Source organism: Gigantopelta aegis, chromosome 6, assembly GCF_016097555.1.
Source record: "Gigantopelta aegis isolate Gae_Host chromosome 6, Gae_host_genome, whole genome shotgun sequence".
Lineage (NCBI taxonomy): Eukaryota > Metazoa > Mollusca > Gastropoda > Neomphalida > Peltospiridae > Gigantopelta > Gigantopelta aegis.
Window position 1 is genome coordinate 64,826,248 of NC_054704.1, and position 13,024 is coordinate 64,839,271.

Genomic DNA, 13,024 nt, shown 5'->3' on the forward strand with positions numbered 1-13,024 from the left:
TAAATCTACTACTAAATCACAATTCATAATACTACATTGTATTATAGTACAAGAAATATATAGTTTGAAGTACACATATTTTATGTTCGTTTGTCTATAAAATGCTTCCATTTTCCGTAATGCTGTAATTTCCTGCGTGAAATAGATGTCAAACACATGTAAATGAATGTCCGGTATAACTGCTAGTTGCAGACGTAAACTTACGATGTGTTGTGAAATAGGCTCCAGATGAAAGAACATTTTATGATAAGTCCGATCACATCTCACCTGTGGCAGGCATGGTGTTACTTAATGCGACATTCAAAGTTAGGTGCTCTTTGAACTTTGGCACCAGTGAGATACTATTTGATAAACTGCTATTTATAATCTCAGACAAGCTGTTCTTTAAGACATAGAATGACTATAGATTGTTGTTTTTGTGCCAGTGATAAAAACAGTTATTTTGTTCTTTACTACTGAATGTTTCACAGTTCAGTGATAGAAATAAGCATGTTTTTGCATTTGTTACCGGACAAGTACATCGAGAAATCTACTTATCCAGTAATGTTTTCACTTGTCAAATGTTTTGTTTTTATTAAAAGTACAAGGACTGTATTTTCACTCAAAATGAAACTGCACTGAACATTTTACTTGTCCACTGGACAACCACTGAGGTATATTATGCTTGTCCAAGCAGATTTTCACTTGTCAGGACAAACGGACAAGTGCTTATTTCGAACACAGTCAGTTACATATTGTCCTTGTCAAGTCAGATCTGAGAAGTCATGTTAAATTCATCTCATGCATTGTTATTATATATTTGTACAATTAATAAAAACATTATAAAAACAATTTTGTTTGTTAAAAAATACTTTAACATAAATATCTCTGTCAGGACCAGGCGTGTGTGTAGGGAGGGGGGTGTTCAGGGGTTGAAACTCCCTCAGCAGTCTGGTCTCCCCCCCCCCACCCCACCCCACCGTTAAAATTCCCGCACACACTGGAGTAAGGACCTCTTCATTTGTTATCAAGACATATCAGTGTTGATGGAAGGAAGAAAGGAAATGGTTTATTTAACAATACACTCAATACATGTTATTTACAGTTATATGGCATGCTTCTTCTTTCTCAGTGTCTCCAGATAGATGGGGCAGGACGTAGCTCAGTGGTACAATGCTCGCCTAATGTGTGATCGATCTAGGATTGATTCCCATCGGTGGGCCCACTGGGCTATTTCTTGTTCCAGCTGGTGTAACAAAGGCCGTGGTATATACTATCCTGTCTGTGGGATGGTGCATATAAAAGATCCCATGCTGCTAATTGAAAAGAGTAGTCCATGAAGTGGCGACAACAGGATTCCTCTCTCAATATGTGTGTGGTCCTTAACCATATATCCGACGCCATATAACCGTAAATAAAATGTGTTGAGTGCATCGTTAAATTAAACATTTCCTTCCTTATTACTAATTAAATTATGGGAAATTTAAAAAAAAAAAAAAAAAAAAAAATCACAGAGGTTCCGGCGAGGCTCGAACTCGCGACCTTCTGCGTGTTAAGCAGACGTGATAACCACTACACCACGGAACCGTGTTGTACGAAGTGGCAAATTTTATGTACATAGCTTAAACTAATTCATTAATAAACTGATAACAATTATTTTATAAAAGCATTTCACAAAGGAATGATATATTCCAGTACCTATTATTTTAACATGCTAATAATATTAAGTAATATTTCACCAATATGAGCTCACACAAAAGTCATCAGTAAAGAGAAATAACCATTCAGTAGCTTAGCCCGTCCCCATCTCTTACACAAATTTGTTTTTGTAATTAATTTCAGTTTGGTTTGACGTAAGAAGAAAAGTAAAAATGTTTAGTCAATAACAAACAAATACTACTTTTGTATACAATTTAGAAAACAATCGGTTTAGAAATAAATAACTTGTAGTAAATTCTAGTAGGAAAAAGCGTTTTCTTTGGGAAGGACTGTAGCCTGTGTAGGTCTCGCTACACAAATCATCCAAATGCCATGTAGTCTATTACAATCGTTGTACATCAAAGTTTTCTCAAAGTCATATTTTTGAAGAGGATTCTTTAAAAAGGGCTGTTGCGAACAAACCTATAAGTTTATACCGTTATTATTATTATTTTTTAAATATTCGTTCACAGAAAATACCTTATCAGACTGAGTACCAGTAGCTTTCCCGTTTCAAGAGCAAAACACCCATACAAAAACCCAAAACAAAGCAAAGCAAACAAAACATTAAAAACCCAGCAACAAACAAACAAACAAACCGATAAATCAAATAAACAACAACAACAACAACAAAAAACCCAGGATGCAGGATATTTCTATGGAGTGTGGGCAACGCTTTACAAATGATTGGGGGGGGGGGGGGGGGGGGGGGGGGGGTTAAAAACGGGGAACCCACAGTATGTTTACAAGCATAATAATTTTGAAAATTGATAATATACCATATGAACAAAATAATATGCTAATCTTCCCCGAAACATCAAGCAAACGGACATATTATTATTGATTAGACGTTTACAAGTAACATACTACTAAGTAGGCCTACATTTATTCAATTATTGTATTAATTTTATTCCTGTTATAAACACTGCCGTTTAGTGCTTTACGGGACACCTCATAATTTGGGATGAGGTTAACACCCCACCATCATCCACCTGAATCCGCGCATGTTTTTGCAGATGAGAAGCAAAGAAAATTTAACGTTCATTCAACCATTATAATTTTGTGTGGCAGTTACGTAAATTTTCAGATTATTTATTTATTATCCACAAACAGAACTTTATTAATAACATATTGCTTTACAGTCGATGCTGAATGTGTCAGTTTGACAAACCGCAACTGCGTCAAGCTTGCAGCTGCTATACAGACCAGTGACGTTAAAAGTATGCCACAACAGTATCCAATGTATTATTATGGCACATGCAATACAGATAGAGTGGGGAAATACGATATTTATGTATAACTGTTTATTGTAAACCAAGTGAGTAAATAATTAATTTAAACCACAAGCCTGTATTGAATGATATTTAAAAAAAAATATTTTTAAAACATAATAGAATTATATAATTATGTAGTTTTTATTTTTATGTGCACCTTTAATTTTATTGTCATAAATATTGCTTAAAAGGAAAAGTTATTGTTTGAAGTATGTATAAAGAAAGAAATGTTTTATTTAACGACGCACTCAACACATTTTATTTACGGTTATATGGCGTCAAACATATGGTTAAGGACCACACAGATTTTGAGAGAAACCCGCTGTCGCCACTACATGGGCTACTCTTTCCGATTAGCAGCAAGGGATCTTTTATTTGCGCTTCCCACAGGCAGGATAGCACAAACCATGGCCTTTGTTGAACCAGTTATGGATCACTGGTCGGTGCAAGGGCAACAGAAATGTTTTGGAATCATTTAAATTCCATCCAATGTTAATTGTAAAGTTTTTAAAACACTTTGACTTCTATACAAAATTTTAAGATATACTTAACTTGATTTTATATATTGTATTATACTTCCCCCCCCCCCCCCCCACAGCTCCTTACACTGTGGTTTTACATGAGTGCATATAAATATGTTCATATACTTACCATTTGTGACACCCAATAGCCAATATGTATTTTTGTGCTGGGGTGTCGTTAAACAAACATTCAATCAATCAATCAATCAATGGTCTACACCTACCCATTGAACCTTGCGAAGCACTCACTTAGGGTTTGGAGTCGGTATCTGGATTAAAAATCCCATGCCTCAACTGGGATCCGAACCCAGTACCTACCAGCCTGTAGACCGATGGCCTAACCAGGATGCCACCGAGACCGGTATATGTTTAAAGAACCCACAACATAATATTATATATTTACTTCAATTTTTCACAAAGGCATTTGTCAGACTGTGTTTTGTAGGCTACATCCAACACAGACAGGTCTGCATCTAATTGACGTTGTGTTATATAACTAGCGTTGACAAGTCACAAATTATTTCCATAAACATTTGAAATAAGAAATTCTGGAAGCAGATAGCATACACCTTTAAAGTATAGGACCCCAAATCTGGATAACAACATTTATTCATATTAGCATTACTGCTAAACAGCTATATAGCTATCTGGGCTGTCTGTCCAGGACGGTGGGTTAGTCTAGTTGTTAGTGGTTAGTGAGAGAGGAAGCCAGTACCGGGCTGCGAACCCTGTATCTACCAGCCTTATGAGCGATGGTTTAACCACGACACCACCGAGTATATTAAAGTATTTGACTAATTTGTTTTATGGGATATAATTCATTATATGTTTACGTTTTACAACAAAAGTTATTAAATAATTTTGGCGGGAAACTTTCAACTTTGAGGTTGAATGTAAGCCGAAACGTTTTTTTTGTCTATCCTATAAATGTTTTCCGGCTTAAATATGCAACCTCAGTTACAGTCAATATCGTTTTAGTCTCTTAGGTATTATTTTATTTTCATGTAGGCTACTGTGTAGCCAGCACTAGGTCTACCTATAAAATTTAAAGTTACACGCGGAACATAGGTGGAAAGGATCTTGGTGTAGACCTAACGCAGAATTTCGACAGGTGCTAAGAACTCCAGATTAAAGCACAAATAGTCAGGTGGGTTACACATTGTAACCAAACTGAAATGAGAATCAACAAGGGACAAAATGTGCCTGTTTGCTTCTATATTTGTGCATGTGATCTGAGCGGAGTAATTACACGTTCAAGATGTCCTTCAACGCGGCTAATCTCCACCATTCGTGTTGACGCACCCCAGCTCTGCTTGTAGCAGCGTCGTGTTTGCTGCCGAAAAGGGCCATAGTGAAAATAGCTGGGTCCTGCTTAAGTTGGCTCAGGACACAATGACATTGTTGATGACAATGTAATCTCTCTCTCTGAGTGCCAATTACTGGAGGACATGAGTAGTCGGGTCACACTCTTGTGGGGTGTTGACCGTGATTGAAGATTTTGTTAAAACTTGGTTTGCGAGAACATCACAAAGACTACCCTTTTTAATAGTTAGTGAAAATAACATTACATACATGTTACACAGGTTCCAACAATATGCTGATGGGGCATTTCTGACTCTATAGCCTTTGTATATTTTCAGCTAATAAAGACATTTTAAAGATTAAAATGAATAGGCCTAATTTTATAAATATCTGTAGATGTAATAATTTCGTACATATTAAAAATACAGGACGTAAAATCCAATTTAGGCTAGTGCAAACATAAGGCAAACAGGAACACATTGTATATAATTATACAGTGATATTTTAAACACCCCGTGTGTGCTGTTCTTCGTCGTGGTGCTGGCGTGGCAACATTCTCATGTTTTTTTCTTGGGAGCGGCGAATACAGCACACATTCTCCAGTATATCGTAATTGTTTTATAATCAGTTCTATATGTTTTTCGTTTTGTGTTGATAGTTCGATTCAATATTGGTTTAAATTTTTACAACAGCTCCATAGAGCTCCATGGTCCGACCGTCATGTTTGCTTTTATTTTTGTTATATTATCGGTCAAGGATCGATCCCCGTCGGTGGACCCATTGGGCTATTTCTCGTTCCAGCCAGTGCTCCACGACTGGTGTAACAAAGGACGTGGTCTGTGGGATGGTGCATATAAAAGATCCCTTGCTGCTAATCAAAGAGAGTAGCCCATGAAGTGGCGACAGCGAGTTTCCTCTCTCAATATCTATGTGGTCCTTAACCATATGTCTGACGCCATATAACCGTAAATAAAATGTGTCGAGTTCGTCGTTAAATAAAACATTTCCTTCTTCATTCCCTGTTATATTATGTTGATATGCATTATTGTATCTTTCATGAATGTGACTTTCACACTTGTTTACACAGTTTTTTATTGATAATTTTAAGTGGAAGCATTTTCTTTTAGTCGGAAGGCAGGATCGATCCCCATCGGTGGACCTATTGGATTATTTCTAGTTCCAGCCAGTGCACCACAACTGGTATATCAAAGGCCGTGGTATGTACTATCCTGTCTGTGGGATGGTGCATATAAAATATCCCATATGCAGCTATTGGAAAAGTGTAGCTGGTTTCCTCTCTAAGACTATTATGTCAAAATTACCAAATGTTTGACATCCAATAGCCGATGATTAATAAATCAAAGTGCTCTAGTGGTGTATTTAAACAAAACAAACTAACTAACCATTTCTTTGCTATTACAGTTTTTATTATTTATATCATTATTTCCCACTGTATGTAACAATCATGGGACGCAGCTATTTCTCCCCAATCCTCGATTACCGGGCTAATATGGCTAACTGTTTGTTGAACGGGTTTAAGCCTCTAACACAGTTTTACACACGATCCCCAGTTTACATTACCTGACAATCTGGAACACGTTTACCTTGCCCGCGTTCACTTTGATCTGACAGCGAGCTAACAAGACATTACACTTTCCGATGTTGTATTTCTTTATTAATCCCTAGCTGATTGGAGAATATTTATACATTTTGTGTATTTTACTTTTTTTGCAGTCTCGCTTGTTTTAGCTGGTTGATAAAACTGTCTTTTTTTCTTCTTTTTTTTGTTTTTTTAAATTAGCTCTAATATTGTTATTGTCACATGGAACCGATTAATGGCAATGCTTTCCCAAAAATATTACCAAAAACATTGTATTTAACTTGGAAATCTATTTAGAAATAACAGAATTCTGAAATTAAAGGCGCATTTTTAAATTTACATAATGGCGGCTTCCAGCCAAATTATTTATCTTTTTTTTCCCTTTGAATTGTAAACATTATACCTTCAACAATAGAATTCCGTATGTATCAGGAAGCAAAGTTTATTTTAAAATATTTTTAAGGATCTGATTCACGGTAAAACGTATTTATTTAGAGCATCAAATGTTTTAATATTCACTTAGATTTCTAGTATAAAATTAACAAAGTAAATGACAGTTAAAAATAGAAACTGAATGTTTTGTTCAAACAAACTTTAAACAGTCCGGGAATTACAACTTCTGCTCTTGCCAATCGTAGCCTAATTTTGCGACTACTTTCTTGACCACAGCGGTCTTCTATCAAAACTTTTGTTTGATAAAAATATCAAGTTTCTCATAAAAGCTGCTTTCCCCTAACTGTTATCAATTTTGCTTCAGAAATAACAAGATTAGTTAGTAATAAATCCGTGATAATCTTGTAGCCAAATATTGTGAGAAGTGTCGGAATGCAGACGATGGTGTACGATGAACATGGAACGTGTTTAATTAAGACCGGAAGGACAATGGTGGGCCACTGGAGAGGAGGAAAGGGCGGGAAAAGAAAGCACAGTGTGGCAGTATACTAGCTTTGATGAAAAAAACAACAACTTTGGAAACAGATACATCTAGCAAATAATGTTTGATAAGGAATGAACAAAATGAAAATGAATACTGAAGAGGTCTATTAATAATAGATTGACAAAGGCTGTTTTTACTCGGTTGTTTCAGAGAGAGAGAGAGAGAGAGAGAGAGAGAGAGAGAGAGAGAGAGAGAGAGAGAGAGAGAGAGAGAGAGAGAGAGAGAGAGAGAGAGACAGAGAGAGAGAGAGACAGACAGAGACAGACAGACAGACAGACAGACAGAGAGAGAGAGAGAGAGAGAGAGAGAGAGAGAGAGAGACGTATAATTACAATTACTTTTTATTTTAAACTAAACATTCTCATCCTCTTTTAAAATGGAAACATTTATTTAAGTGCTAGAGTGGATGTCTTAATTAAACCTACATTGTTTAAGCTCCCCATTTTGTGCTGATTAAAAATGATCCTGAATGTGTGTATGAGCATGTGAGATTAAAAACAACACAGACACGCACTCGAATCACCCCGTCACCCGAATCACGCCCCGTCAGAAAGTTGTGTAGATTTATAAATATTATCAACAAGCAGTTCTGTTCTTTCTAAGACTTCCATTATTTACGTTTTTCAAACCCTGTCATCGTAGTGCACTGACTGTAACGAGTAATAGCACAATGGGCCCACGGACGGGAATCGATCCTAAACTGACCGCGCACCAGGCGAAAGCTGTACCACTTGTTGCTGTGTGCATTTACTATAAGAAATAATACATTTGGGTTTATCAGAAGGCGAAATGGGAAATAAAACAACAATATTTTAGGTAAAACACAATTTCTAAATTACAAACTACATTTTTAACAGGGATGTTTCAAGGAGAAATTACACATTTATTTTAACAGAATACTTTCGTTTTGGGCACCAAATGAAGCGACTCGATCCTCACAATTGGCCATTGTGTTGTCGGCACTGAGACAATTCCCGTGTTTTCACACTATGGGGAAAGAAAGTTTAAATAACGGCCAGTTTGCTGCTGACAACATGATCACCAAGTTTAACATTCTGGCTTCCATTACGGCGCGGACTAATATGGGCGTTTAACATTTGGCCCTACATAGCGACGCGGATTCATATAAACAAATAGTAAAGACGAATGGATTTTTAACCTTCACACCTTCCTGCAACAAAACAAAAATTTGATGGCAAAACACTGACAAGTCTAAATTATGAGAAATTGTGTGAAACATGCATTTCAAAAAACAAGTTTTTAAAGTCGAGTCACATTCGTGAAGTAAATGTCAAATTGGTTATGACGAAAATGTGCCTTCCTCATCTGTTTATTTTTAGTTTAAAGGTGTTCCATAAACATGGGAAGCTGATGAGAAAATGTCTGTGTTATTTGTTCTGGGTGTAAATAATGTCAAATTATTTCATTTTATTTGATAACCCTAATCCTCCCACCCATCCCATATGATTATTTCAGAACACCCATTATTTTATTGGTTTTCGACATCCCAACCAATGCCCCATGTCTGGTATATCCAAGGTCGTGGTATGTGCTGGCCTGTCGGTTGGAAGACAGACAGACAGGCAGGCAGGCAGGCAGGCAGGCAGGCAGGCAGACATACAGACAGACAGACAATTTATTAACGTCTCACCTTATGTACATCATACATTTACACATTAAAACAAAAATAAAAGTATATACGCCATTCCTTTTGGAATTATGAGAGACATCGTTAAATAATACAAATATGTAGAATGTGCATATAAAAGATCCATTGCTGCTAATGAAAATATGTTATATGTAAAAAATAAAATTACCAAATGACATCCAATAGCTGATGATTAATAAATCAATGTGCTGTAGTGGTGTCGTTATTTTCGTGTTTATATCCAATTAAGGTTCAAGCATGCTGCCCTTGGCACACACCAGTATCCAGGACAGTGAGTTAGTTGTTAGTTGGTTAGTGAGAGAGAAGAGAGCGTAGTCTTACACCTACCCATCGAGTCTTTTAAAACTCGCTTTGGGTAGTAGCCAGTACCGGGCTGCGAACCCTGTACCTACTAGCCTTATGCTGATGGCTTAACCACGACACCACCGAGGCCGGTGTCGTTATACAAAACAATTTTGAGGTACTGAGGTATCACTATGCAAACATTCTTTTCTTTAGTTAGACATTCCAAAAGCGTGTGGTTTACCTATGCTAATTATTGTTCGGATAAGATCGTCACCTTGGTCTGTCCATTCAAAATGTCCCTTGCGTCACCTTTGTAGCTTTCAGCACTGTGTGTGTAAAAGGTTTAATATAAACCAGGTGATCGTTGGTCTAAAATCGTTACCATGGGAAACAGACTAAGCTTATAAAGATAGGAGTTCGTACAAAAGGAAGAACGTTGTGTTTTGATTACCTGCTAAATTTACAGGTATGGCACTTAACGATTGCCTCTTTATTTCATTCGTTTGTTCCGTGTTATAAGGAATTTCAGAATTGTTCCCCTAACTGCCCGCTGCACGTGCTGTTACGAATGTCTTTAATTCACGTTTACTTAAACAAGTAACGGGACAGTCAGTGCATGTTTGAGTGCTGTTCTTGTACTAATGAAATAATAAAAAAGAGACTATTAATTCCACCACTTTGTTATACTGTGCAATGTTACTAACCCTAGTTATTAGGCAGAAGGCATATGGAATATCTTCAGCTATATCACCTTTTTTTTTTTTACCGCTATGTTACAAATTGCTTTCAACTTCTTTAAAGTGTCCGTTTTTGCAAATCCAATAGTTGGACGAAAGAACTGATCCACACCAAAATGTTTCGTCCAAGACATGCGTTCGCTACTACAGCTTGCTCTGTACATGTTAAATTACAGTAAAGTACTCTTATAACGAACCGGAAGGGACCATGATAGTTAGTTTGTTATAGCAGTGGCTAGCTGTACACATCTGTACGAGTTGGTTATTAATGTATAGGGATATAAAACGGGACTTTACGATCATTTCGTTCTATGCAGTAGTTCGTTCTAAGCATGTTCGTTATCAGTGTACTTTACTTCCAATCCAATCCAGAAATCCAATGGATCGATTCCTCATGCCTGTGTTAGATAACATTAGGTATTAATAGTGAAGTTCAAACCTAAGGATAACCTGTAGGTTTTCATAACCCACCGATAACCCAGGCATGAGAAATCTGCCAAGTGTTCTTTTTGTCATCCTGGTATTTGTACTAGGGTCATTCCCCCAGAATGTGTCACTTTGCTCAGTAGTGCCTTTGTAAAAATAATGTTTTAAAGTATGATTTTCTATAGTCATATCTTATATCTGGGGTCAGGTGAATGTTTTTCAAGCTCTATCATATAATTTTATTATTTTTCAATACTTTTTCCGAAAAAGGGCGGGACGTAGCCCAGTGGTAAAGCGCCCGCTCGATGTGCGGTCGGTCTGGGATCGATCCCCGTCGGTGGGCTCATTGGGCTATTTCTCATTCCAGCCAGTGCACCACGACTGGTATATCAAAGGCCGTGGTATGTACTACCCTGTCTGTTGGATGATGCATATAAAAGATCCCTTGCTGCTAATCGAAAAGAGTAGCCCATGAAGTGGCAACAGCGGGTTTCCTATCTCAATATCTGTGTGGTCCTTAACCATATGTCTGACGCCATATAACCGTAAAATAAAATGTGTTGAGTGCGTCGTTAAATAAAACATTTCCTTCTTCCTTCTTTTCTGGAAAAAAGGTCTGATAGTTGGTCAACATCACAGATGGTGTGATATCCAAAGTTTGTAAATAATTGTTGAATAATCAAGGACACTGAACCAAAATTCTACAAAACATTTTCTTTGAGTTACAAATAATGCCGCAAATACATAATAGGTGAAAGTGAAGTTTTGTTGAAGTTTTCTATCGTCTTTCTTGACATGATCTCTCGTTTGTGCTGACTTGTATTGTATTTGCGTAAATTGTGTTTGATATGGTCTACTTAAATAATTCCAATGACTCAAACTCAATGAATTCATGCCATTCCTATAGTGCATATTCTTACAAATATGAAATTTCTAAATACCGCGGTTCAGTGGGGTAGTAATTCTTTATAAAAATAGTTTACGGCAACGCGGACTCTAAGAAGAAGACGAGAAGAGGAGGAAGGAAGAAGGAACTTGCGTCAGGGACGGCACAGGGGGTGATCTAAGCGGGCGGCTCAACCGCCAGCGGCGGTCCCTTCTGCGTCGCCGCTCCCCACTACTTCGCCGAAGAGGAAGACGACGCCACCAGCGGAGACTTCCTTCGACGCTACGGCAGGCCTGCTGGACACCGCCATGACTCAGTCGCCGCCGCCGCCTCCTGTATCGACTTCTACGCCCATGCCTGCTCCGGTGCAGCGGTCGACTTTACAGACCGCTCACGTTGAGCCGCATGTGGATGTTGTTGGTGCGACGGCGGCTGGAAAGAGGAAGGCAACATCTCCTTCAGTCCCGCCAGCGCGACAGCCTCACGCCCCTGCATGCAAGGATGACTGACACTTGGCCTTGGGGAAACTCAAGGCTCAGTTCCACGACTACGTGCAGGGTGACACCACAGATACAGCGAAGCTGAGGGGCCGGTTTCCCAACCAGAATTGGAAACCATTACCAGACGGATGCGCTCCACACACTCGGCCTACTAGAGAACAGGACGGAACTCATCGTGACCCACCGGCGCCAGAACATCTACCGCCAAGCGATTCTACTGACAGAAATGGACAACACCACCATCCATCGAATCGTCAAGACAATCTGCGGCGCCGGCTACGAAGTCGTCCTCTAAGACTTGGCCACGAGACGTAATCTGCTCCCGTCCCTGAGTGTGACACCGCTCCTCATCTCGCCGTAGGCTCAACCTCCGCACCCTAACAGCCTTAATGAGGCCACTCACGTGGACATATAGATCGGACTTTAAATATTTAGACCTTCGTTCAAAATTTTATGTCGAAATTACTTTTTTTTTAAATATTATTAAATAGTCCGATCCTCTCTTCTTTCTCTTATTTATTTTTGGACTGTCCTTCTAAAATGCTCCAAATTATATAGATATATTCGGCCGAGCAGTCAATTATTTTTATTTTTGGCTCGTAACTTTTTAATTTTTTTATTTATTCTATTAACCTTTTTACTAATTGCTATTTTAAAAATTCTGCCCATTTTCAACACTACCCCCCCCCCCCCCCCCCATCCCGAGTCTGGCCACCGATCCTATCGGAGGTCGGACTCGGGATGGGCGTGTTCGAAACCCTAGTGGTATATGGGCACGTTAAACTAGTCATCATCATCATTATAAAAATAGGTGTTACGGTTCTGACAAACAGTTACGGTGTTGACATCATTTACTGTTACGATGGATAAATATTAAAATGTTTTATGTATAATAAAAATTTAATGTTTCATCTTTCTGAACGATTATCAAATAGTGAAACGGCAGGACAATATTTGAGCTGTATCTTCTGGTAGCACAAAAATGTTTCCAGTTGCTACCAGAATCGAAAGCGTCGTCTGATTACGCGTTAATCTGAATAAAACGGCAAAGACAAAAGGATACGAAATGAAGATTTGTTTAACATCAAAAAGGGTATTTCACACCTATTTAAAGCTACTTCGTATCTAACATAATTATGGTTATTTAAATAAATATATATATATATATATATAAATATATATATGTATATATTATTATTATTAATTTTTT

At 37.9% G+C, this 13,024-nt stretch overlaps 1 non-coding gene across 1 annotated transcript; it reads right to left on the reverse strand.

Moving 5' to 3' along the window:
* Positions 1–1,493: 1,493 nt before the first annotated feature.
* On the reverse strand, positions 1,494–1,566 carry Trnav-aac. Its single transcript has one exon. It is a non-coding gene; the product is annotated as a tRNA-Val (tRNA).
* Positions 1,567–13,024: the final 11,458 nt, after the last annotated feature.